The sequence below is a fragment of the Varroa jacobsoni genome, unplaced genomic scaffold, assembly GCF_002532875.2.
Source record: "Varroa jacobsoni isolate VJ856 unplaced genomic scaffold, vjacob_1.0 contig00430, whole genome shotgun sequence".
Taxonomy (NCBI): domain Eukaryota; kingdom Metazoa; phylum Arthropoda; class Arachnida; order Mesostigmata; family Varroidae; genus Varroa; species Varroa jacobsoni.
In genome coordinates this window covers 107587-132452 of record NW_019214465.1, presented here as the reverse complement: position 1 = coordinate 132452, position 24866 = coordinate 107587, and the positions used below count along the sequence as shown (strand labels likewise).

Genomic DNA, 24866 nt, shown 5'->3' with positions numbered 1-24866 from the left:
ATACAGTAGATAAACGGTATGCGTTCGCTGCATCAAGAAACGCTAGCAGTGGTACTAGTGCTGCTGTTAACAGTGGGAAGACGCTATGAAGTCCATGTGGTGTTCTCGGCTAGCAGTTCGGGGATTTACTGACTGGACCATCCGGCAACAGGTTTACGGTGGCAGACGACCCCAGCCAGAACACACTACCAAAACTTCACGTCGGCGCAATGAAGTTGCGGCTCGATGAAGCCGCCCGCTAAGATCTGCTCGTAGACCCTTAGCTGTTCAATTGTGTCAGTTTGCGTTTGTCTGTGCCTATGGATGCGGTCGATGTTGATGACAATGCTTTCGTTCTGAGACAACAACAACAACAACACTAAAAGGGAAGCGCGGGGTAAATGCATGAAAATACCCGTTTCTGAGCAAAAAAATTCGAAAGAGTAAATGTTGGTCGGGTGCCTTCATCTGGATTGCGTTTTACCTTTGGTATTTTTGTAGCAGCGTAAGCGGCTGTGCAATGCACGTCTTACCAGACTTTACTACAATGCTACTGATAATAGTAACATTGGTGGAAATAAATATACAGGTGATTCTGTTACTTCCATTACGATACCCAGCACTGAGATTACGTACTTTTACTTTCGTCAAACAGCTACAGCCTCCTATTGCAAGAACTTAATGATAATTTCCTGTCTGCAACAGACAAGAACGCAGGTCTTTTGAGGAGAACTTGAGCATTGCTTTTAGCTTGCTTTGTGAGAACTTCGCTAAAAACATGAAAGCATCTTCATTGAAGAGTTCGTGCGCAACTCGTTGCGTATTGCAGAATCTGCTCTCGAGCCTATATGAGTAATAAACAGCACCTTAATATTAACATGAGTGATACAAATCAATTGTTGACGTATCGTCGAATGTAGTTAGGCCGAGTGAAATCTCCAAATCTACCTTATGGGTGAGAGCAGCTGAGAATTAGCACCGAACAACTTCGTGGCCTATAATAATAACATATAGTGCCTTCCATTTATTGATTTTTATAAGCGGGAACTAAGTTACGGATTGCTTGCACGTACCCATCTCTAGTGCAAGTAAAGAATTGTTTTTGTCAGATTTATTGCCATCTCGTGTCCTAGTATAATAAAGCTGCGCTTATGCCTGTCCGCGGAGGTCAGGTATAAGCTCTTATCTGAATCTTTTCTTCGATACTAATTAATCAAAAAATTATATATAACTAAATACATAAATTCCGCTAATGTGTAAAGGTATATTTTCCATTCAAATAGAAATCCCTTCTTAATAATAATGTATATAGACATGCGTATTGTATGTCTTATGGCAATCGAATAGATAATACATCGCTAAAATACAGATGCTCAGTTAGTAAATAATCAAGCAGAGGCAGATCAGCTCAAAATTGACATTCGTCTTGTTAAATATTTGGCATTTGATGGCAATCCTTATGAAGAACTTTTTATATATAGGAATATTTATGAAAATCTTCTGTATTGATAACGTTGGATTGTTTTGAATGATGTAATCGGAACGCTGTGCTTCTTCTCCTTTTTTCACCTGCACCCTTGCGTCCTCGCATAGAAATAACACTTATTCTGTCTTGACATGAGAGGAAGCGAGTTGGCCTTAATCTATTCAATGTACCAAAGATCACCTTCCGTCCGCGTAATGTGGTTTATTTGTCTCTGCCTAGCACTACTATTCAACTATATATAACATACGTATTGTTGCGCAGGGGCATGTGTAGCTGTTTGTAAGCAGCGGCTGCGCATGTGTGGCGTGACACAATGGTAATTTTCGTGACCATCGCTGAATGATCGGGAAAAGATGATGCTTGCTACGTTCTATCACACCATCAGCACCAGGACTAGTGCCCTCCCTCTTACTGTTCTGCGATGGCCCGTACCGCTTCACCGACAGAACTTGTCGAAGACTTCAGTCAGTCTGTCTGAGTGACTTATAGTACTACTAGTAAATATTGAAGTACTACATACAAGTATTGAGCGAGTGCGGGTAAAGAACTTGGAAGTAGCTCTAATTCCGCTGTGCTTTCTGTTGCCCCCTTTGTTCGGTGCTGATTATATTGCAACTGGTGATGAGCGCGCTCTTTCTTCGGTCGACGCGTTGTTGCTACACCTGTTGGCACCAGCGAACGTCAGAGACAAGCGGGGGACATTACAGCAAATGTTGTATGGCACGTGGTCATTGCGGTGGTACATTGTCCTATGTACAAATACAGTCGTTCATTGGCAGTGTTATTGTAAGCTCGGTCCTTCATGCTTTTGCTGCTTCGCCTCCGGTTCACTGCTGCAGTTCACCTCATTCGTTGGAACATTGAAGGGAAAGGTCGCGCATTGGCCCTAGCTGCGCTCGATCGGGCTAAGTCGACATGGGGCGGAGGTAGTCGTGGGCTTGAACGGATGGGCTTGTTTTTCTTGTGCTGTTGTCACTTTTGTTGAATCGACCAGGTCGAAGACCACTGCAGTCGCCGTTGATAGAGGAAGCTGTTGAGTTGGTTAATGCTTGTAACAATGTAATTATGTTGCGGACCATGGGTACTAGTTAACTGATCATTGCTGATCCAGAAAAGAAAGCGCAGAAAATAAAACCAACGAAATATTGATAAAATTGTAAAAAAACAAAGTGGAATTTAGTTCATTTTTAGTTGAAAATAGGTGAAAAAAATTGATTTTTTTCAGTCTCTATGAATATAGACATAGGCCTAGATTCTGCTATTCAACTGTATGATGCTTTATTTTAAAAAAATCAGATTATTTCATCGAAATTAATAGACTTAACATTTTTTAAAAGCCTGTTTGTTCTACACAACCAACTTTGAAGGTTCTTCGAAAAACTACCGCTAATTGTGCCTACTCGTATATTTTGAAATACACTTTTTCTTTTCCTTAGCCAAAGATATAGCTATAGCAAGCTCAAACGTTCGTCAGATCATTCGTGTATGCGCCGTTATATACCGCTAATGTCTGTCTATTCTTCCCTATTTTTGTCGTCTCGTTTTCGTCAGTGTCGAAAAATTAAACCTATAAAAATATATAGGCAGGGATATGAATGGCATTATACACACACACACACACACTTAACGTCCAGAATAGATAAAGCACTTCATGTCTGCGTCATGTTGTGCCAGGCAGGAACACTCAAAATGCAAAACGATTTTTCTCCACCACCGGGCTTAATAAAGCTGCAGAGTTTCGAAGACCTTAATTTTAAAACGTGATTAAGCATTTGTCCTGTTGAGATTGAGTCATTTCCGCCCACGCGCTTCCAGTCAGGACAATTCCTGGTTGTCTCCCCATTGATTTTGTACGTCGTCATAATCAGTTATGCTGGCGGTCCCGGCAATATTAAGACCGAGCCTCAGCGACGATTATTTTTTTTCGCTAAACCGGCAAAATCCTCGTGTCACAATATAAAAAAGCGACGTGGGCCACTCTAGAGGTACTGACCATTTGCAGCGTATTGTGCCAGGTACGTAATCAAAGTAACCGAGTTAGACGTTTCACTAAGATACTAATTTAATGGAGCAATGCAAAAAACGAACATGGCCAAGATAAGTTATCTCTTGACATATAGTTTGAAAAAGCAACTGGAGAATCAAACCAGGAAGTTAGGAACTCTCGATGAAACACAAACGTTCTTACTTCTCAGAATTTTCGAGAGGAACTTTTTATTCGATTTTATCGCTACGTTTTATGATATACCGAATAAAGCCTTTAGCAGATGTCTAGATTGACTCGGCCAACTAATTGCGCAGAGAGTACTATTTATAGCCTACCATAAGTGTCGCTTCCATAGTCATTATTATTATCGACGGTGATGCTCTTTGATATGATAGCATTGATGAACTATTCCATATAGATTTCTTCTTGTGCCAGAGAGGTGAAGCCACGGTCACCCCCGAGGTCTGACGTTTATTTGTACTCGTGGTTTGAACCATTTCGCTTTTATTTTTATCGAAGTAAATCCTGACTACCCGTGTAGTTTCATGTAGTAATAGCATGTAAAAAGAATTTCATTGGCATCCTGATCCGAGTTAATCCGTTCCAAGTTCCAAATTCTAGCTTTATTCATTATTACTACTAGCTGCGTTAGTAGATGTGAACATTTTTTCGTTGTTCTATAGACAAGACGTTAAGCACGCGTGAATGTATTGTCTATATATGTATATGACTGACGTTCTGTCGCTTTTTGCTTTCCCTTCAGCAAAGAAAGTACAAGATTAATCGTTAGTAGCCATGTTTGAAACGATCTCGCGTCATTTGTAGCCAACGACATCATATCGATGCTATCAGTTCAACAAGCAGGTAAACCGCGTCTCTCTGCCATCGTCAACAAGATGCTTTTTGGTGTCTGGCTGACGGACCTTTAGCTGAACCTTAATGCACTTTCTGCGCGAGACGGACCATGTTGCTACTGATATTTTCGACCTCTGACCTTCGCAATCGCACGATGACATGAGCCTCGTTTGGTTGGTTGCTCGACTGGTTTCCCGAGACACGTGGCCTTTTGGACCTGTTTGGCTAACACACGATATGACCATTACAATAATTTTGTTGCTTCCTGTTGACAAGCCTTACTCCTTCTCTAGCCGAGACTCTTGCCTACTCATTCAAGCAGGGTGCGATCAGGCGGATTTAGTTTCCTTGGATTTTACCGTACTGCGGGACATTTTGCTGCCCGCCAAAGTATGACCTACTGTAAGACGTCCTAAATTCGTAATGGGTTGCAAAAGTCACCAGAAATCGATGGGATATGTATATTACAACGGGACTCATGCACTAACTGGCTAAATGGTACACCGATCAAGGACGATGACATCATAAATTCCATCTTCAATGATCAGACCAGAAGAACTATCATGACAAGGCAACAATGTGCCGCCAGTAGCAGCCATATTTAAATGGCTAAGTCAACCTTTACCGCATCAGCTGCCCTGGATAGTTTCGAGATTGACAGGCAGACCGACATGTCGGGCAATCTGCCAAAAGAGAATCAATCTCGCCGACGGCGATTCCCGTTTGTTACCAATACGCCATGATAATCGTATACATTTTCAGCCACCGTCCTGTAGAGCAGCATGAATATCGGGGCGATCGAGGCCATCCAAATTCAAGCGAATAAGCCTGCGCAAAGGTCATATGATTTGAAAGGACGTCTTTTATTCTGTGAGTTCATGTATTATGCACTATATGTTGAATCCGATTAGAAATAAGAATCTGATTGATGCCGAAGCGTCTGGCGCTTCTTCGTCGCGCTATCACTACCATCGTCGTTGTCGTTGACGTCGGCGTTGCTAGCGGCATCGTATAGCGCAATATCAGCACATAGAAACGCACATATTAGATACGAACTATACACAGAGGAAGAGACAGGAGAGAGAGCGAAGCCAGCATACATCCCAGCAAGCGTAGATCATTACTATCATATATATATATATACGTCTATAGCCGTGGCTTTCGTTCCGATCAGTTTCCTTAGCGCTGTTCCTGGTGCTGCTGCTACCGCCACCGCAGCTTCTGTGTGCCATTACCTGGCGTTCTTCAGCTGAAGTTGTTGTCCTATTTATTCGCTATCATCGTTCGGCCGGACATTCCGTCGCCGATGAATCCATTCTATCGCTTCGATCTAACCAACAGTTGCTGGCCCCATCTCATCCCTACGACGTGGTTGAATGCAAAAGCTAAGCAGCGGCGCATTATTGACGTGGGCACTGACTTGTCCACGTCAAGGTGCTACGGGCTGGCCAGGCGCAGTCGCCATTAGGCGCGTAAGCCGCAAAATAAGAAGAGGCGAGGATCGGCAATTTGCTCGATCAGCTATAGCGAAGTAATATGGCCAAACTAGCGAAACCGTTCCTCTTACATCGTCGTCTGACGCAATGACCGCCTATTTCGGTTCCGCTATAATAAGCGGCAACTACTAGGATTTCTATCTTTACAATTAATATACTGCACAGTCGTCGATGACTGTACCAGCGCCAGATGATGTCAATTACTGTTAGGATCTAGTAGTGCGAAGCTCGAGAAGCCAGAGCTCGTCGGTTATTGAAGGCAAGGCAGTAAAGGCAGGCTGGGCATCGTAACGAAGAGAAAGTGACGGAAATTACGGTGGCTGGTTGCTTTTGACGTCGATAAATGACTAAAAAATAAACAGTAGTACTTCACTACCACTGATCATGCGTAGATAGCTAGGAGCAGAACGAATCCATATCTTCGTCTATCTGCCCAAAGAATATCAAACGAGGACGCACTGTCGATATCGATCGTGGCGTAACGGGCATAGATAACCTCAGAAATAGCATGAGCAATAGTAAAAGTGGCGGTAAAAGTCAAACGTCAGTCATCACACACATGTCAATAATGTCAAATCGACTGATTCTAATCGGGCGTTGAGAAGTCGTACCCCCTTGGGATTTTTATATGTGTGATTCTTTTATTCGTCTCGATATGCTGTTGGCTGTTTATAGGAAATGGATCTCATAAAGAAAGCAAAGCGCCTTATCTAAATTAAAATGGTATGAAATCATAGGTATTGTCAAAAGATTTGTTTGTTTGGATATACGCTACGAACCGTCGTACTCATTAGATCAGTCCCTAAGAATGATCGGAAAAAAACCTTGTCCATAGCAGTACGACACGTTTTTCGTGCACAATAGTTCCAAGTGAAGAGATCAACATCCTATAAATAAAATGACAACTCATAATGTTAATATGAATACGTGAATTTTCTTGCTCAGCAAACCTTGTTCATTTTTTTTGTTAAGCCAACGCTTACTTCTTTCAGTAAGGTACACTTCAAGTTATCGACAACTATAATACCAATACACTAAAAGCAGATGGAAGCTAGTCATACGGCTAAAAGAAAAAATATTTCGTCTCTACTATTCAAATTTGACAATGTAATTTTTTATCTATCATCCTTTCTTACGCTTTCCATCTGGTCCACCGAATATGCATTCAACTAGTCCCTTAGTCTTTCCTAGCTTGGCCGTCGGCCTGTGACAAGTTGTGTACCTCAACTTCACCAGATGTCCTCGGCTGCCCTTGTCTGTCATCACAGTAGCATCTCTTCGTTCCCGATCAACGGTCTCTTCTTTGCTAAAATCGTTTTCGACTTGATATATAAACGTCGCCTTCCTATAGAATGCCGCTGCTGTAGTCGAAAACATTTAGCCGAGTTTACTGAATGGTCACGTCGCCTCTTGAATCGGCAGCCGGCGTTCGTGACATTTTCTATCCCTTTCCTGCTTAAGCTGCTACCCATTTTGGCTAAATGTAGCCACACGCCAGAATGGAAAAACGGGTCTGTGAACGGGGGCTGATCCGCACAGCGCAAAAAAGCCTGACTCCACTACCGAGAAGCGACGCCAGCAGCGGAGCAGACAACATTTGTTATTGTTGTCGTCGTCGTCGTCATTGTTTTATCGTCTCTAACTGGACGCTACCATCGATATACGAATGGCGCTGACGGCAATAACAATGCAAAGAAAAAGTCTGCTACGACGATCACCATAATGATGATGTGCAAAGAAGCGATGAATTTAAAAGTGGCTGACAACGTAAAAAGCGGAGAGAGAGAGAGAGAGAGAGAGATTCGTCATATTGGCAAAATAATAAAGTTCGAGAAAACGTTGGCGAGAAAGAAGATATCGGTCGCGTCGATGGAAAACGATTTGATAGCATTTTCAGTACGAGTTAAGTGGTGTTGTCACAATGTCTATTCGGTTCTGTTCCGTAGTGACGCTATGATATGCCAATCAAATCCGCATTTTCTGCACTGTGAGTTGGAGCATTGCGCGTACGCTTCTCTGGGTGCGAGTGTGTGCGAGCGTGTACATGTGTGTGCATGTGCTGGAGTGAGACAAGTAACGGGCTAGACGCCTGCCTGTTTAGCGTTCGTGCGATACAAGAGCAAACGTGATGACTTCTATATCTTTGTAGGTGCCACAGTGTCGTGGGGTAGCTGACAACACAACACCAATAGTCAAGCCAGGACTAGCACCGTCAATCGAGATAGACGCGATGGGGTTCGAGTTTATCGCGTAGGTAAAGAGACCAATAGCGAAGCAAAAAGAGGCACGCATCCTCATCACGGGCCTGGTCGGTGAGCAGAAGAGGGGTCGACGGGAGAAACCGAAGTAGTGCAAAGCGAAAACGACATTTGACATGTGAGAGCGAAAAATAGCACCGAGCTAGATAGGCAAACAGAGATGCACTTAAAACGCTTTGTTCAGTAGCTTTAATCAAAGGGGACGACACTGGCAAGCTGATAGGCTTATAGCAAACAGCAAAAGAGTGGCGATTGGTTAATGAAAAAGGCATTTGCGTGAGATGGGACACTGCGAACAGAAGACAAAATTCAATACAAAAGCATTAGCGAACGTAGCTAATACACTACGTTTGCGCAAATACTATACCTTTGTGCGATAATCATTTTTGACTGTAATAACACATAGCAGGTGAGGTGGGTTTAGGACAACGGCATTGAAGTATGCGAAGATCGAGGAAATATTACGCAAAAATAGTAACCATCATCAAGACTCACTTTGGCCCGATGGGTGAGCACATTTAAAGCTTCAACGTCTCTTCGTTGATCGGCGCCGGTCATTTTCGAATGTGGCCCATCCTGCAGAAATGGAACACGGTGACATTTTGTCCTGCGGGGTGTAATTGTTTCAAATAGGAAAAATAACGTCTATCGTTATCACAGTGAAGAATGCATGTCGGAAACAATCCCGACCAAACGAAAACTCCTAGACATTCGTCTCGCTATGACATATTCGTCTATGAATGGTTTAAAATAAATGTTAATTCCTAGTACCTCATATGAACAGCTCATGCTGTTATTGGAGATTGTTATACGCTCTTTCAATAAAAGACGTTTGCTATAGTTCTCTAGAAGTTTCGTTCAAATAGAACCAGAGATCACTCATTAGATAAGGAAAAGATATCGTAGTTGTGTGTGTTGTGGCACCCATTTACCATCTGCGCCCGGGAAAGGTGCATTGGACTAGTCACATAGCCTTGTTACAACATGCTACACATTTCGTTCTAGCGGTACGAATGTTTGACATGTGTCAGTAAAGAGAAATGCCCTTGTATTTATGAATGGAGTTTCTATTGAAGCTAAACAGTAAACAATTCTATGGCTACAGACAGACGCTTCAAACGCGGTCGGCATCGAACGAGGCGTAATAGCATTGAATTTCTAGAGTTGATCTAATCCGATAGTGAGAGTGCCCAAACGAACGTCCCGTCGCTCAGCATGGGGCGCTACCTATTGACGAGCAAAAACACCCGATCCCATATGGTACTGTGCGCAATTGCTTATCCTACCATTTGTGGCGAGCTGTGTTCTTGTTGTGCTCAATGAAGAACCACAGTATGAGTTGCATGGCCCCCTTCTCTCTGTCTCTACTTTCATTGTTCACTTTTCCGTATCTTTTAAAACGCCACTGACAGGCTGCGGTCGTGTTCTCGGATTTTGTACACCGTCTTCATCAGCAGCTCCATAAACAGCGTCGTCGAAATGCAGCAGCAGCGGCGGTTGTGAAGTTACACTTGCAGCGACGCGGGCCACAATACGGCCGCGTAAATTTTCATGTCGAAGCTTTTCCTGGTTACGTACTTCGTTTCGCTTGCCAGGAGCTCCGCATCCGCAGCAGCTGTGCGGCTGCCGTTTTGGTTCGATTGGAATTTTCGATCGATTGTTCTGTTTCGGATTCTTCCATCCAACGTACGAGACGAAGAACGATCCATTAGCGGACGTAGGCACGTCACATACGATATGCGCCAATATATATCCTCTAATGCCTATGTAACATAGCCGTATTCTGAGTCCTGCTATTGCCTGCATCTACTGGGCTCGTTGCCAGTGAGACCATCCTTTTTCTGTCGCACCGACAACAACACGAAAATTCAGCAAGTTCGACCCGGTTTGCGAGAATCCGAGCTGAAGAGAGACCGGGCGACAAAGGTGCACGTTAGCAGCCGCTAGAGGCAATAGGAAGATAAAAAAAAAAACACCCGCAATCACAAGCGCGTTCGCTTTTTTTGCCACCATAACACATACCATTCTCGCCAACACCACTGCGTACTACAGTTGATGTTACCCCCGCTCTTTGTTCGCTTATGTGCAATGCTATAATTAATAACATTTGCGATTTTTCATTCTGCTATGAGATCAGAGACAGCAGCGACAGCCGGTGTAGCAACGGAAATGCCGGCGGTGGCTACAGCTTACGCGTAGCAATAGTACACTAGATCCAGAGGTCTTCTCCAAGACCCAGAGGTATCATTCGTGTTCACGCCGGGTCTTGGCGGATTGACTTGCGTTTCGGAAGTCACAACAATGGCGACGGAAGCAGCCGAGCTACGTTAATTCGTTCACTCCAGACGTCCTGATCATCTGGTTCAAGGCGCCGAACCGGGCTTAGATTCTTGTAGCGCTGTGGTAATTTGTCGTCGCCGATCTGCCGCTGCCACTACTGGAGCCTACGTCATCGCATTTCTCAAGCGGCCATGGCTGAAGCGCCCCTACAGCTCCAGCTAATTTTTTAAACGAACACCACTGCCGTATTCGTATCTAGTCGCCTATCTGACCGGAAAAAACGTAGCATTTATTTAGTTACAAGGACCGCAATGACAACAACAACAACGATGACGGTAACAATAGTTGAACCTTGCCACGGCATTCGCTTTCTGCTGGAACAGTAGAAATGTATTTATTTTTGAACATACGATAGCGAAATATGGGTACTTTAAGCTTCTAGCGGTATTATTTGCAGTACTAATACTGTATTTAGTAGAGGTATTGACAAATCAGGAAGGGCGGCATGCTTAGCTTTCAGGCGCAGGTTACTAAATTGAGAACAGCATAAGGGCCTGTGATCAGTCACGTGTGTCGATTTTTAGTGGCCCTTGTTTTGTTTATGCTGTGAGGAATATCGATTAAGCTTTATGTTTCTCTATCCTGTAGCACGAAAATGTTGAAGATGAAGCCTACCTTCTGATCGATTTCGCTTGTCTGCCGTGGTGGCGGCGGCGGCGGCGACAGTAGTACCGGCTTCGTTTGGCTTGCCATTCAGCGGTGCTTGACCCGCTTTTCTATTACACTTTGCAGCAGCCGTCGAGTAAGCAAGCCCTCGATACAGTTTAAAGTTCCTCCCTCACAACAACGATCCTACAAGGACTGTGATTACAGGCACCTGCCATCATAGCTTAAATTGAAGCAAGGAGCAAAAAGCGGAGGAGGCGCGGCCGCTGACAACGCGACCGTTGCAGTCGCTGAGTGCCACATAACTACGTTCAACTGTAGAATCAACAGACGTCATGACTACGATAAAAATGTCGCGCCACTTCGCGCCGAAGACATGTTAAGGAGCCTAGGAAGCACGGAAACACCTACGTTTTACCGTCAGCGTTGGGCAGCCGGTCTTCAGCCCCCTTCGTCCGAACAAACCTCTACAACCGACCAAGCCCCTTGGTAAACCGGATTCCTGGTGCGTATCGTGTCTGGAGCCGCCGAGTCGGTGACGACGGTACCGTTGCCAGCGGCAGTTCCGGAGCAGAGCTGTACTAGCAGCAGGGGCGATAACAACAAAAGATGACTAAGTGCATCATTCTCTTCACCGCTATCAAATGAAAATGAAATGTACAGCAACGGCAGCAGAAGTAGATGATACAGCTTCAGAGAAGATCGACGGAGCGAGCGGAGTTGTTAGCGAAGCTCAACAGGTCGCGGCAGCACAGAAAGCGAATCTGGTCTGTGCCCAGAAAATGCATAGAGTACTGCCCTGCAACTACCAATTAGATACACGTATATTATACACTCGTATATATGCATAAGTATTGATATCTAGAGTTAGAGTAGGCCAAAGAAAAGCCAATGGATTTTCGTCTTCCATCAGATTAGTATCATCGTTCCTATGGCGGACCAGCAAACGAATGGCCACGGCCAAACAAAGCGAAGAGCGCCAGGGACAGTTCATCCCGTCTCTTCAATCACGTTTGTGTGATAAATAGTGCGATTGTTTTGGTGGCTCTCACAGAAGTTGAAAATACTATGATAATGACTGACTGTTACTATCGTCGCATGTGGTGCAACACGTTTGGACAAAGGGCACTGCTTATCATTTGCCCATCATAGCCGTAACTGGATAAACAGGGTAATAGATGACAGTGTCCGTTAAGAAGAATGGCATAAGAGAAAGAACGTTTGCAGTTCTTGCCGTATTCTTCAGATAGATAACAAAATGACTGCGATGGCCGCTACAGCTGTTAACATTTGACAGACGGCCGTTCCAACCGAGTATAGAACATTACAACTGTATGTGCAGTAGACGAGGGAACATACGTATATAACACACTGTACATGAGGATGTACAGGAAAGCAGTGGTCTAATGGCGTACGTGATGTGTATGCGGTTTCTTCATAAAAGTGGTTTTTGATAGGATACATAATGTTGAGCATGGGTACGAGCTCGTAGAAATTCTTAATATAAGGCCAGTGTATCAGCACGTACATTCGTATTAACTCTTAGATCATAGATAGTTAACCAGATAATAATAGCTTTATTTAATTTAAAACCTGTTGACGTGTAGGTGCAAGTAAATCACTTTTATTATCAGAGACATAAGAGAAAAATACATTTGCACCCAAAACCTGTATAATGTAAGTTTCACCTCTAAAAACGTCTAACGCAAGATCCTAGCGTTGTCGTAGATGTTCTGCTTGAAACTTAAGCCTAACATTTAAGTCACTATCAATTGAATTCTTTAAGCTTTGTCCGCACTTGAGATATCATGGACGCATGCACTTGTTGGCAAGCGCCAGTGGATTATCGATGTGTTGTACATATTTCGCTCAGTGTCCACTGACCGCAGCTGGCCCGATAGAGTGTAATACATTGGTACCCCATGCGTCCTCGTCTCTCCCTCTCTCTCTCTCTCCCTCACATAGGTAACCCCGCTCATCAGTGGTAATCTTCGCGAAATGGCTGACCAATGTTTTGCAGGCATAACGCGCAAAAACAACTCCATTCCTCCGGGTCAAAGTATGCATGTGTGCCGAACACTACATTCGTACTCTACATGCGAAAACGAAGGCGGGAGGCGCTAATAAAATCTCACAGCTTATGAAGGTGAGGAAGACCGTTGCTGCAAAGCCCGAGCAGGCGGTGCGACGAACTACAATTTCGGCGATTTGCGACGTCCTTACGACGTGATTCGTGTCCGCAGATGTCTGTTAAGCTTAGCGACACTGTAAATGCTGCTTAGCTAGGGTCTCCTCGACAGATTGACCTACACATATTGTGATGGTAGAATGCTGTGATGATTCCGCTAGTTGGCGCCAGATCCGCTGCTGACACTGCAGTAATGTCACTGTCTACGATAAAAATACGACAACCTAAAAGAACCGTAAGAATACACAGCCACAAAGCAGAAACTCTAGGCCAATCAATACGACCGTCAATAACAGCAGCTGAACGTCCACTACTCGACGAAACAACGACGAAATGCCAAGGGCATCAACATTTTTGGTAGAATACAAACTTATCTTGAGCATATTGACCAACTCGCGTCACAAATGAGAGTTTTGCCATGTGGCGTGGCGATGGGCGTAAAGTAATTTCGTTTATGTGAAATATATTGAAGACGAGTAGCAACCAGGCAATGCCATATGGCGAAAAAAAAAACGAAGGAACAAACGGCCCGAAGCTCGGTCTGAATCGTCGCAATTTTCATTTGGAGGGGGCACGGTTGGCACACACAGGAGCAGACATATACGCTCACATGTAAAATAGAACGAATAGCTGGATCTCTTCAAGTATTACTTTTTTAGGTCGCATATCAGTGAGAAACGATTCGCCACAAAGTATGAGAACTTTAACGGGCCAATCTGTATTACCCGATTCGACTCGAACAATAACAAAAGTCTCGGTTAAAGGGCAAAGATTCAACTAGTGTTGACCTTAAACTTGGCCACTGATGGAGAGAAATCGCATTGGCAAGGGGAGCGGGAAGGTAAGAGGAAGAATAAAGTTTAGCCGGCAAGCTGCTTATGAACTGGTGAACGACGCAGGAACTAAGCAACGGAATCTCCATCCAACCAACAATCACTCTCCAAAGGCTTTACTGAAAAGGTTTCCAACTTCTACGCTAAGCAAAAGTAGGTCCAAGTCATTGGAATGTTTTAATTGTTTCGCCATGAAATCGAATAGAAATAAATAGAAAAGATACCTATAAATGGTTGCTATGTTCCACTCATGTTTTTGCAGGTAAAAACCGCCCCTTGTGGAGGCAACTGCATTGACTTCAGTGAACGGAACTTGAGCGGCGTAATGCAGACGGAAAATAATCCGCTAGCGATACTACTGATTTTGTTAGAATGAATCATGCTATTGTATCACCATACATCTCGTTAGAATAGATATATATCCGTTTACTATAGGCAGCTTAACAAGGATGGTTGATTACTACTAGTTGAGGAGAGGATGACGTAAAACAACTTACGCTGACTACAGATTTACGGGTTCTTCCCTTAGGTAGAGTAATCGATCGAGTGGATCGCGTCGTGAACATGTTTTTAATTGCGTGTTAGAACGATGCAAAGAATAGTATTATGGCATCACCATACGGTTCAGTGAGCAATAGTCATATCACTTTTACCTATGTCTGGGACTAATCTATTGTGTTTGCTTCTCCCTCTAACGATCAAATTTAACGCGGGGCCAAAAAGGTCACTTAAGATAGCTTCGTCATGAAAAGACTGGAAACTAGCCGTCCATTCATCCCGGGCGTCTGTAGCGTTCACATGCCTCAAGTCGATTAGCTTTAATCATTGGCCGTCTGCGTTTGCAAACCACCGAAAATTTTGCACTTACCAGATTATAGCCAAATGAGATTCATTGTATTTTTCGAGCATGGATTTTGGACGCTGGGCGGCAATTGTTTGCTTTTTTAACTGGATCTTTAGCCAGTTGGGTTATTTTTTGTACCTGCAGGGTTATGCAGATTAACGGAGTTCAGCAGTATCTCCTCTATATATATATATATAAAAAATGACGCAGCTTACTACGGAAATGAAGCAGTGCCTCGAAACTAATAGCTTTTTTTGTCGCTGTAATTATGAACAGCATCACAATCCTATTTTACAGATCTATATAGCTGAATCGCTAACAGCGGACGTGGCACCTTCACGGCTTCTTCTCCATTTGTTCTATAGCTGCGCTGGTACCTTTTTGATAGGAAATGGTGGCACATGTGGGCCGAGCATCGTTCTTCTAATTTAAAATAGAATCGCGTGTTTGTCTATATGATTTCATACATGTACATAACAGCTGAACTCGAATCTTTACCTGATTCCTGAACGGCCCGGTGTCTCGCGCAGCTTGCCGTATTCCGCTCCAATTTCGTCCTATCTGCAAAATAGGCTTCTATGGGAGCTGCTGACGTCAATTCAGACTTGCCTATTTTCGCCCTAGTCCCGCTTGCATGTCCGAATATCTTGACTAATAATAATAAAGTCGAGGAGCTTTCACAAATGGCGAATTGTCTCGACTTTTGGCTTGTATGGATCATTACTAATTCACATTGCTACTTATAGCAAATGGCGGAATTGCCAAGAAACTGCTAACTGAAAAAGCAACAAATCAAAACAGAAGGTAGAATTGTTGCTAAATTTAAAACTTTAGATGCTGCTTCGGCCACCAATGCGAGCTCAAGTTTCATTCTTATTTAATATTACTGCTACCATCTTGACTATTTCACCGGCGTAGTCAAAAGCCGTATCCGTCCGCTCGAGTGTCGTCAACCCCCCATTTCACTGTCGAAACGGCAACAGATGCGGCACGACAAAGCAATAGAAGCTATAGAGTAAAGGATAACGTTAAATGAAGAGAGGGGTGTAAGTGCAGATCAATAGAAATACGACGCGGTAGAAAACTTAAAAAAAAAAAGCCCATCAAGCAATGACAGCGATGTCGCAGGTTGACATACACACACATCCCTCACAACAACAACAGAGGCAGCCTAGATGAAAACTTCACTATTGCGAGGAACTGCAATAGCGCCTCGCGGCAAGAGGAGCAAAATAGCACATATAGTGAGCAATCCTTTTCCTGAGTTGAGAATTCCATCTATCTAGCGGTTTAGATATATATATATATATATATATATATTTTTTTTTTATAGAGCTTGCATTCTCGTCCAATCCGCTGGGTCCATCATCGCTTCTTGCATGCGTGTATATCGTTTGCGCTTCTTTTAGCCAGCCAAGTTCGTAGGTTATCGTCGAACAGACAGGCAGCGGAGGATTTTTACGGAGTTGTTGGCTGGTGCTTTGGTCGTCCCTGTGCGAGTGTGCTTGTGCATGTGTATATGTGACAGTGGTAGCTGTGTGCCTGGAACTGATCGCTTTCTTCTTTCGCTGAGTCTCGTCATTCCCTTCATACTACACTATATAACAATAGCCAACGAATGCGCATAGATGACGAACTGCGATTTGTATAGTGATATTGCTGGTTGGTTCTCGATGCTGTTGCTCGCGACGGTGTTAGCGTTCAGGGCGGAGTTTCAACCCGTCCTTCCAGCCTTAGTTGTTGTGGCGACCGCAACGGCAGAGGCAGCAGTAGCAGTGATCACAAATTTCCGAAAAGAAAGCAGCCCAGCAGAGCCCAACATAGTAGAGTCCGCTTCTTTCTTTCATTACCCCGTTCTAACTGCCACCCGTTGACTGTCACGATGACATTTATCGCCGGCGCCATCACTGAAAGCTATCGTGTGGTTATCGGTGCTAGGGAAGCACGCATCACTGCAGCCCCCGCGGCCACTTATCTGGATAGTACTTTACCCAGTTTAGTTCGATTCAAGCAATATGCAAGCAAAGTAATCGACATCGACGAAGACGATGAGAAAGATGCAAGCAGAAGCGAAAAAAACTGGGTCTTTTAGCCATCGCACGCGAGCGTTGCAACCAAACTGAGCGATGCAATGGAGGTAAAAGTCATACGATCCCTGGAAAATTTTCAGCACAGCAACGCCGCCTTGGTGGCGAGTATCAGGCAACAACGCTTTCAATAATAACAACGAAAAGCGTCCATTTTGGCGCATTAACAGCCACACCCGTCGTTTAAAACTGGGAATGGAGTACTTGCGATCACACTCGGCGTCGGTAGTACCTGTAGCAAAAGTGGAACCAAAAACAGCAGCAACAACGGGGCAACTGAACGATTCGCCAAACGCCCCCCCCCCCCCCACGCGAGCAAATGTACCGTATCCACATACTGCTTCGACGTCTCAGTGGCTGAACGAATGAATGAATGACATGGGCTGCCGGCGCTGATACGTCAGACCTCTGATAGGCATATATGTTCGTTGGGCAGAGTAGAAAACAGTGAGACGACGGAAGGATCGGTGTTTCGCCTTACCGATACTACCACGGCTTTTGCGATGGTCAGCCAACTACGTCGGCCCTCACACCATCGCCGCTGTACTGACGATCGCATCGCTCTTCAGATTTTTGCTAAACGCTGAAGATTGACGTGAAATGAGAGAGCGGAAATAACGGCGAGAGGAAGAAAGTAAGATACCGTAGAAGAAGTAAATGCCCGCAGCGTTTAAGATTGCGTTGGAAATTACCTCCAAGCCAAGGTATTCGACAACGTCATGTGGGTCGTCCGGCGAACGGCGTCCGGTATTGCGACCTGCTCATCACGCCAGTGGCAGTGATCGTTGCAGGGGGCCGTAATTTGGGCTTCCGCTAGACACTTTCGTATGGTTTATATTGGGCTCGTCAGTATGTAACCAGCTGCGAAGTAGCAGAAAGCATGAGACTGCGAAGACAGCAGTAGCAGTTGCTACTCAAACGGCCGATATCGGTTGAACATAAGGGATGTGCTGACAGCGGCAACAACAATAACAGATATGGTAATAGAAGACATTTTCGGTTGCCTGTGCCTCGATGGCAGAATGACCTTTTGTTTATCAACTGTTCTTACGATGTGGAACAGCAAGTTTACGGCGACCGCTAGACCTCTCCCTGGCCCTAAGTTACCATGTAATATATAGAAAAATTATTTCTTTACAACCTACACACCAAGCAGGAAAGAGATGCGGTGTAGCGTGTATCAAGTATGTTAACACAGGACCGTACATTGCTTGCGCGTGGCACGACCTACATTACCATATAGTCATAATAAATAATGCAATGTTAGTGTACCGTTATAATGGTATTATTGCGCTGAAATTCTACCGTCGATAATCGATCGACGTGGCACTACCAGTATCACCAGTAACCGTATTCTCTCTATAGTTTTCGCTACTCGTTCGATGAGTTGCTATCACTAAATAATAGTAAAATCCTCTTCTAGCTATTATCTTAATTTGAATCATTTAGTCTCGCGGTTCACCGTTGCGTTGACACCATACCGTCGGAGCTCGTGCATCAGCACGTCTGAGGCGTACGCTGATATCGGCAACGACAATAACGGCAGTCATGCTGATGAATGACCAGCGGGCACCGAGCACGGAACGGAACGGTAGCCAGCGCTGCTCGCCTGGGCGGTCAAAGGAAGCGCAGTCTTTTAGTGGTCATATGACCAGTTGGATCAGGGACGCAATTGATGCGGTCACTGTGCATCGATAGGTAAATTGAACCACAGACGCATTTATGGGGCCAATGATGTCGCTTAAAGCGGATGCCAAGCCATAGCTACCGATAGTTGGAAAAATTCGTTTTCTCCTGAGCGTCGTCGCTCTGGTTGTGATTCTGAGGGTTTTTTCATTGCCAATTCGGTCTATCACCGGATAAAGCCGCATCGCTCTTCTAGAATCGACCGCGTCCAGTCTAGCTGCTGTCTCGTTGTCAGAAGAAATTGCTAAACACGAACGAATGCGCGGTTTCTGTGTGTAGGGCTGGATTACGCCAAAGTCTATTTATACAGGGGGTATATAGATATAGTCTACGTTTAGTAAGATCGTTAACATCATTCATGGTATGGGATATATGACCGTCATGAAAGCTACAATACCGTGTCTAGTTAAACCCGTAAACAAACATTGACCTCGCTCGTCACCCTCGCAGCATTCAGACATCCTATGGTAACGCGGGCTAGATGTTTAATTGTAGGTATGGAGGCGATTAGGACAAGATCGAGGAAGAAATGCGAGAACTAAACTTACCATATGATAGTAATGGCAAATATTATTCATGGATCTACAGGCTATTTCTATACTGTCAACAGCAGCGAACACATAAGAAAAATTCATTTGTCGCTATAGTCCATTGTTTCACAGGGAAGTAAGTTATCTGGTTTTAATTAACATAAGTTTCTTCTATAAACAACGTTATTGTTTATGAAATCGTGGCCGCTGTGTTAAGCTAGCCATTTCCTTGGCAGGAAACATGGCACGATTTATGTCGATATTTGACACGACGTATTTTGGTAGCTCTACTAGCTTCAGTAATGCCCTTGATGGGTCAATTTTGCAACTTCTATCGTCCCTATGAACACATATTTTCCAGTTAGGCTTATGCCCCATATTGTGTTCGATAACCGGCAACAATTTTTCAGTTACAGCAATATATTATAATAACAGTTATTTCGAAAAGAACAAATTGCAAAACAATGAGTTTTGAAGAAACGCGTGTAATTAGATAATTGCTATCCCGTAACGGTGGCTCGTACAGTTCCTGTATATTGAAGTCGGAGATCGGTGGAAGAAATATCCCGTCGTCCATTATATATAAACGTATATCGCGATCGGAAGATGGTTCGAACGAGTCGGCTTACCCTTCTAGGGGCAAAAGCATCGTCTGTCTTAGATAATGTTCTCTGAAACAATGAACTGGACGGCAGCAGAAAGCGAAGGGAAGCTTTCATTTTGTTGTGATTGTTATTTTACCTTTATTACACCTCATTGAAAAATTCTTGTCACCAGGCCTCTGGCTAAGCGGTGGTAAGGTGCAGCGGTAGCTGGTGGTAACAGTGTTGAAGGGGCCGACAATCGGTGACGATCAGACAAGCTCGAGTTACTTTGGCAGTTACTCTATTATGGTCTCATATTTTAATTCATCATTCAGCAACCAACAGAAACCGACTCTACGAAACTGAACAGAAATAAGCTCTTTGGTGCCACCAAACAGCTTACCAACAAACAGAACGCGTATAACCTCTGCGTCGACGGTAGCCAAATCAACAAAGAAAAAGCAGTTTAAGGTTAAATATGTTGCGATTGTTCTTTTTTCGCTAAGTTAATTCTGTTGGATATAGCGCTTCAAGTGGTTAGTAAGTTGAGGACTAGTTCGTATAACGGATGTAGGCAGGAAGACGGATGGGCTGACAAAGTACAGGAAATCAGGATGATTGTGGTTTAAATGTGTTCAGGTCACGCAACAAAGGCGACGACAAAAGGCTCATTGGTTTTGCTCTTGGATCAAAATTTGACTGGAAACAAATGACAGCAAAAAGTGAATCTGTGCTAAGTGAATACATAACCAACATTCGAGGTCTCCTACTTGCATCGGAGAGCAAGAGCGTATGACGCTCGATGCTCGTTTATGGAAAAAAGGAAAAAGAACACCTTTAAATTAAGATCGAAAATAAAAATACAAACAGATGTGGGATAGTTGTTAGGCTGCTCACTTTGAGGTCATTTTGGGAACAAATGTCCCTCCTGGACATTCCCATTTTGATATCGTTCCGCTGTCTTCCGCAGCCCAGTTGTGATTAATGAAAGCAGTAGGCAAAACATAGACGCAGCAAGCAAAACCTCAACGAAGCCGCCGAGCAGTGTGGGCGCCGCCGTAGCGGCTGCCGGTAGAATCCCAAAAGGTCACATTGTTAGCAGTATGATGTAGCAAGCGGTTCCGTCCTGCCCATAGCAACAGACAAAGAAGAAATAGAGGAACAACAGAAATAGATTTCTTCGCTTGTTTTTGTAAAAACCAAAATGATTGCAATGAGAAGAAAATTATTACGCATTATTCTATTATGAGAGAGCAGCGATTCCTGAAAGAGTGATTCAAGTCGCTTGTAGAAACTAAATTAAATAATTAGCTAAATACACTGTTTCCCACTGCTGCTACTTTAGCAATGTCGGAAGTGTTATTATTTCCGCCGTCGACAGCCATAAATCTTCGCCGTATATTGGTAATAGTACACAACACGCAAGCGACACTTCCAACGGACACGTGTTAACAATGCAGAACCGGAACTCGTTGCAACCATAATACCAGTGAGACACTTGTAGTTAGCTGCTTACAATAGGGGCAAACAATTCGAGCGTGGGGTTGATCGTATCGTCAGCAATCCTGCCTATCTTTGATCAAAACAAAAGCGAATTGCTAATCATTTGGCCTCGAGAAGGGCAATGGCGGACGAATCGTCAAAAAGAGCTCAAGTAGACAAGCGTTAGCATAGAATTAAAGTTTCCTTTTCTTCCACTCGCCCTCGTCGCCGTCCTGTGGAAAGGACAACTATCTTCTTCGTCAAAGGTGTTTTGATCTCTGACGATCCACGGCTACCGGAACTGGCGCGTCAGTGGGCGACGACAGCGGTCGTCATCGCGTGAAGCAGATCACAGATATTGCGGTGCAGTATCGCCTGTGGTATGGGAAAACGGTTCTAGTAGCGGTAGTAATGGACTGGTTCGGTTGCAGTACCAATTGAATTATTGTCGTAAGGAAAAAATTAGCAGAATGCGCTGTTTTGTCTTACAGATTTTTTTATTGCAACCAGTAGAAAATGATAAGCACTAACAACTAAATAGTCAGCAATAGTCGACTTCCGAAGGAGTAAACAAGGATGTGATAAGTGTGCCAGATGATCCGATAGAGCGCAAGTATCAGATCGATCGGATTAAGATCAGAACAATGGTTATTTTCGAGCTTGCTTGTTTTTATGATGCATATGCAGATCACGCAAGATGCCTGAACATCGCCCGCCTATTTAGGATACGCTCCTGATGTTTTGACAGTATACGGCAAGTAAACATAAAAAAGAATAATGAAAGTGTGGCTTCAAACCTTTTTGTTGATGTTCCCAACAGTTTGAGAGGTTTCCAGTATACGGACATATACATATATACGCATTGAAGTGAATATTTTTTTTTTGAGCGTGTGACTGGCTAATTTCGTCATTATTTGAAGCTACAATAACACATACAACGATTAATATTAAACCATCCGGGGCAGTGTAATGGCAACAATTGTCAGGCCCTGACTCCTGTGTTTACGTGGACGCTATGAAGATTTTTCTAATCACCTGTATGACGGTCTATCTTTAAAAAAAAATGAATAATAATATTTGTGGTCGTTTCAACGCTGCTTTTTTACGATCTTATTAATTCAATTTGGCCAGGCTTGCGATGTGCGAACCCACTGTTGATAATAGTGCTGTTTTCAAACATTATAACAATGTCACTTCTATAAAGGTAACCGTAATTCATAAAGTTTCGATCAGCAGGCGCATTCTGTCCCTCTTTCAGGCTAGTTACCTAGCAAAGATAGCAGTTCCCAAGAAAATGAACCAGATTATATATATATATATATATATATATATATATATGTCTGATTGCGTAGGTGCATATAGTATCGAGCGCAAGGACCGATTTGGGCACAGGACAAGCATGATTTTCGAAAGCAATGCACTCGCCGCCGGCTCTTCGAATTTCTTAAGAGCACTGCATTTATTCTATACGTGACAATGTCAAACTTGTGTATGATTCGATATAAATGAGATTTCAATAGGGTTCTTCATATAAGTAGTCATCTTCCTTACAGTTGCGTTATATATATGTTAGAAACAGCTTACCTATAAGTGATATGCACAATAAGAGTAACGTTGTCTTCGTCTGTGGTATAAGAATAGGTGAACGCCAGAGTATTTCTAGTAGTAGAGTAGAGGACAAACGATTATCGTTCCGTAGTCTTATCAGTAAGGCTTGGAATACTCGTTCGATTGTCGATTATAAGCCATCAAGGAGCCATTTGGCGTTCACTAGTTGACTACGGCGCAAAGCTTTCTGCTATCTTTCGTAGCTCATCTGATTCGTATAATAAACAATCAACTGAAATTGATTAATCCAAAAGTGGTATCCATTGGACTTCTTTTAGTTTAATTATTATTGCGCTATTAGGCAAAAGCCGTCTGATATGAGTATTGTTGATTGGGTTTGGTTTAGAAGACATCGCTAACAAGGTAGACGGAAAGAACGACTTGAAAGTCGACGACTATGGCTGGCATATATTGTAGCCTTTCATTGATTTCCTACCCTATTTCATTTGTAACGAATTCATTGATACGCTAACGATAAACGAGCAGTTTCTGCTGGTCACGGGTTATTAAATGAGGAATCATCATTTAGGTCGGAAAAACGGACCTATGGCGAATGTATAACCTACAAGCCCATGACGAAAAACTGAAGTCCGATCGTTCCAAAGATATTTGGGGTAGGCCAAACTTCCTTCTGCCATTTCTGCGTTCGATCATATAGCTACTTAACGGTACTCGAGCACCAGTCAAGGATCAAATGAGCATTTGTCGCTGAAGCCTGGTCCTTCGTGAGCGACATGTTGTGACACAGACCAAGAACGTTGTAAGTAGTGAAGTACACTTTTAAAACAACTATATTTGCGACTTCTGATCACTCGAAAAGCCCATCCTGTTTACCTCTATAAAATTCGCTAACACCTAGCCCTAAGTGGCAAGGTCAACTTAACGCGAATGGTCCCAGGCGTGCCTGGATCACAGTTGTACACGGTCGATGTATCCGTATGATATAATTGTACATACATACATACATACATACATACATACACCGATATTATCCGTTATCGACTCAACGTTGATAAACGAGGGTATCCACTAATAGTAGTATCCAGTGCTCACCGTTGAGGTTACCCAGGCGTGACGAAGCTAAGGCTGAACTGGCAGGTGCTTCGGATCGAATCCAATTTTTGTACGGACTGAATCCACCGATTGCTTGTAGTAGACACGACGAAGCAGGAAGTGTTGGACGTATCCGACTTGCAATAAGTTTCAACTACTAACCAAGCACGTTTCCACGAGTCTTCGCGCACAGTATTCTACGTCAAGATCTCACTATATCACAACCGTAACGTCCATTAACAACGGAGTACTCCACTAAGGATTCTGTTTCACTGATTCTTTTGCTATTGAAAAATCTGCCAGTCCGTCGTAAACATACGCAAAGCCGGCACTTCTCAGCGCTGCGCCTCTTGCGCTGTTGTCCTTAGCGTGTTGGGTGTTTTGTACGCGCGCACCAAGCGATCCAATAGCAGCAGTACCAATGAAAGTGTGACCAACGACGTCTGCTTTGCGTCGGTTTTATCGACTGAATGTCTACGCGTTGCTTAGCGTTTGTCGGTCTATGTAACGGTTCGCGCGCCGCGTAACAGTCCTTCGGCGTCTCTCAGCCTTCCCTTTGCCGTACTGACCTATATAATAACAGCAAGCAGTGCTCTTTCCCTTATGTGTGCATTTGCTTGTTGCTTTCGCCGTTGTATTGCTGTTAGTCGCTTTGCCGCAGCGCCGGTAAGAGGTGACAGCATAGCACACGATGTCAGCAGCTGCGCTAGCTGTAAAGACGGCGGCAGCAGACCTCGTGCGCCTCTGCGTTGTAGCGGCAGGCGCCGTGTGAAGACCAGTGAGAGTGCGGTACTCGTCGTTGCCGCTGGGCGCATGAGGTGGAGGGAGAAAGTAAAGAATACGGCAACAGTAAGAGTAAAAGCAGTAACGGCAGTTTTCACCAGAACCGTAGAAGAACCGTTACGGGCGGCATGGTTACTAGTCCTTGCCTTTGCTGGCTGGCCTGCGTAGCCACAGCTGGAGC

The 24866-nt window shown here is 43.9% G+C and overlaps 1 protein-coding gene across 1 annotated transcript in view; it reads right to left on the bottom strand.

Moving 5' to 3' along the window:
- The window catches only part of dyl (transmembrane protein dusky-like), a 48454-nt gene extending 24022 nt beyond the window's left edge, over window positions 1–24432 (bottom strand). The window contains exon 1 of the mRNA XM_022851889.2: window positions 23903–24432. The gene's annotated coding sequence lies outside the window, so the exon portion shown is untranslated. The remainder of the gene's footprint in view (window positions 1–23902) is intronic.
- Between the last annotated feature and the right edge of the window lie 434 nt (window positions 24433–24866).